This window comes from Erinaceus europaeus, chromosome 2 (assembly GCF_950295315.1).
Source record: "Erinaceus europaeus chromosome 2, mEriEur2.1, whole genome shotgun sequence".
Classification (NCBI taxonomy): domain Eukaryota; kingdom Metazoa; phylum Chordata; class Mammalia; order Eulipotyphla; family Erinaceidae; genus Erinaceus; species Erinaceus europaeus.
The window spans coordinates 77,847,279-77,850,551 of NC_080163.1; positions in this window are offsets into that span (position 1 = coordinate 77,847,279).

Consider the following 3,273-nt stretch of genomic DNA (forward strand, 5'->3'; position numbering starts at 1 on the left):
AGGACCTTCCACTCCCTAGCTTGACACCCTCTACTCTCAAGTTCATTTGGATTATTCTGCAAGAAAGGCCCACAATCCATCTCTTTAGGACCTTTAGATCTTCCATATCTTAAACTGCTCCTTTCTTCCATAGGGAGTCTCATATCTGAGTCTCATATGCTCCAGTATGTATAATATTCTGGTATACTTTCCTGTTTTACCTCTAGGTGAAGGCAAGAGTGTTATGAATGGTTTCTATTGATTATTGTAGTTCCAGAACTGGTACTAATATTTCTTCAGTGCTTGTTAGTAATGTGACATTTAAAGTTACCTTGAACAGCCATTGCTATGCTAATTACCTATTCTCAACTTGTCATGTGCATAGAATGTAATTTGTACTTTGCATAGACCATAGCTCTTAGTATATGTTCCTTCAATCTAAGCACTTAAAATCTCAAATTGGTAATCAAATTGAATTTTAACAGAATTTTTAAATTCTTTGCTTGAAAAAAAGAAGAAAGTAATTTGTGATGGGAGTCAGGGTGTAGTGCAGTGGGTTAAGCGCATATGATGCAAAGCGCAAGGACTGGTGTAAGGATCCCGGTTCGAGCCCCCAGCTCCCCACCTGCAGGGGAGTCACATCACAGGCAGTGAAACCGGTCTGCAGTTGTCTTTCTCTCCCCGTCTTCCCCTCCTCTCTCCACTTCTCTCTGTTCTATCTAACGCGACATCAATAACAACAGTAACTACAACAACAATGAAAAACAAGGGCAACAAAAGGGAAAATAAATATAAAAAATTTTTTAAAAAGAAAGTAATTTGTGACCTGAGCCACCCTCCCAAAACTCAGGGAGTAAAGGAACAGTGACACTGATGGTGGGTGAACCACATGAGCAGCTTCATGAATTGGGTTTTACTTTTGCTTATAGACAGTCAAACACAGCTGACACCAAGTGTTTTCCCATGTTACTATAGATATCTTCCTTTTGTGTGAGAAGAGAAGAAAATACGAGACTCGGGATTATTACAAATCCTGTTTGTATTTGATGAGAGGTAATGTGGTGGGGAAGTGTAGAGATGGCTCATGAAGTAGGGTACTTACACTGATAATGCACATGACCTAGGTTTAGAACCCAGTACCACCTGGGAGGTAATATGGCATCAGAGAAAGCTGTGGTGCTCTGTCTCTACCTGAATGAAAGTGGGGGCCTCACCCCATCAGCTAGGGCTCTATTCAGAGAGTCCTGAGATTCCCAAACAGACATTATGGGCCTAGACCTCAAATAAATCCCCCTCTCCATTGTTACTGGTCATCTCTATCAGGAACAACAAAAAATACCCCATTTGTGGGGTCCCCATAGGACCTTGCCCTCAACTTGGATCAACAATGGTAGAGAACGTTTCATCCTCCGAAGGCAGTATGGACAACATACTCTATGCTACACCTGAGGAAGATGGGTCGATATTAGGACAGCTTGGAATATTCCTACTCATGACCACAGAATGTGAGCTCAGATCTAGAGGGATGTAGAGGTCACATAGGCTCCTAAATTGAATATGGGCCCCAGACCAAATCGATGGGGTTTACAGTCAACAATATTTACACCCCTTCCCCATATTAGGGAGCAACTCTCTTCCCTGATCCAGCATTCTCTCCATTTTCCAGCCATGACATCATCTCCTCAGACAATAACTTGGATCCACCTGCATATCAGATTTCAGGCTCAGGCAAACAAACAAACAAACAAACAAACAAAAAACTAGTATAGCTACAGGCCCTTTGAAATATAACTAAAATATGCCTACTAGCTATCTACAAAATGGAGGACACTCCCCGCCCCCCAACTCCTCATCTGCAATATTACAGCCTTTAGGTCCATGATTGTTCAACAATTTGTTTGGCTTTGTATATTAACTCTCTTTTCAGCCACCAGATTCCATGATGCTGACCAGACTTCCCTGGACAGACAACCCTACCAATGTGTCCTGGAGTTCTGCTTCCCCAGAGCCCTGCCCTACTAGGGCACGAGGGAGTCAGGCTGGGAGTATGGATCGACCAATAATGCCCATGTTCAGCGAGGAAGCAATTACAGAAGCCAGACCTTCCACCTTCTGTATCCCACAATGACCTTGGGTCCATACTCCCAGAGGGTTAAAGAATAGGGAAGCTATAGGGGGAGGGGGTGGGATACGAAGATCTGGGGGGAGGAACTGTATGGAGTTGTGCCCCTTATCCTGTGGTTTTGTTAATGCCCGCCTTTTAAATAAATTTTAAAAATGTAAAAAAGGGAAACAATATGGGGCAGTGAAATTCCACATCTGTGGCACCCTGGTTCATTTTTCATGAAAACTCTCAAAAGACCAATATGTTTCTGACTATGTTTGACGGAGGCTTGTCTTCATTTCAAGGAGGCTTTTGGGCTATGGTGTTTTCCCTCTTTCCTTCTCTCCGTCTTCCTATCAGAAAACAGTTCACCCAGGTCAGTGAGGCCCCAGTGACAACAAAATAAAAACAAAAGATTTGACTTTTTCTTTTCCCCTTCAAAAGAGATTTTAGGTTTTTACCTAAATCTGTGTGCCCCAAATTTTAACTCTTCAAGTCTCAAGTAAATGTATTTAACCTTTCAGTGCTCTTCTGAATTTTTAGGTTCACAGATTCATAATTTCAGTCAGTATGCTAAGAAATTTATGAACATTTTCATAATTTCATTCAAAATCCTATCTACCTGATGTAAATTCTGATAATTCTTTTTTTTTTTTTTTTTTTTGCCTACAGGGCTTGGTGCCTGTACTGCAATTCCACTGCTCCTGGAGGCTATTTCTCCCCCTTTCATTGCCCTTGTTGTTTATCACTGTTGTTATTATTACTGTTGTTGTTGTTGTTGTCATTGCTGTCAGAGAGAAATGGAGAGAGGAGGGGGAGAGAAAGAAAGACACTTGCATACCTGCTTCACCACCTGTGAAGTGACCCCCCTGCAGGTGGGGGGCTGGGGTCTCAAACCTGGATCCCTGAGCCTGTTGGTCCTTGTGCTTTGCACAGTGTGCGCTTAATCCACTGAGTTACTGCCTGACCCCTGATAATTCAATTTTTATCATTGGGGGAAGCAGTTAAGTAATGCGGCAAAGGTTACTACTATTGAATTTTAAACCATGTTCTATTTTGTTACCCATATCCTATCTACAACCTTGTTTCTATATGTGAGTGTACATAAAATAGTGATCCAGTGAGAAAGCAGTCAAAAGGATATTGGCATCTAACTAGAAACCAGCATACAGAGCTAGTTGAAATGAATC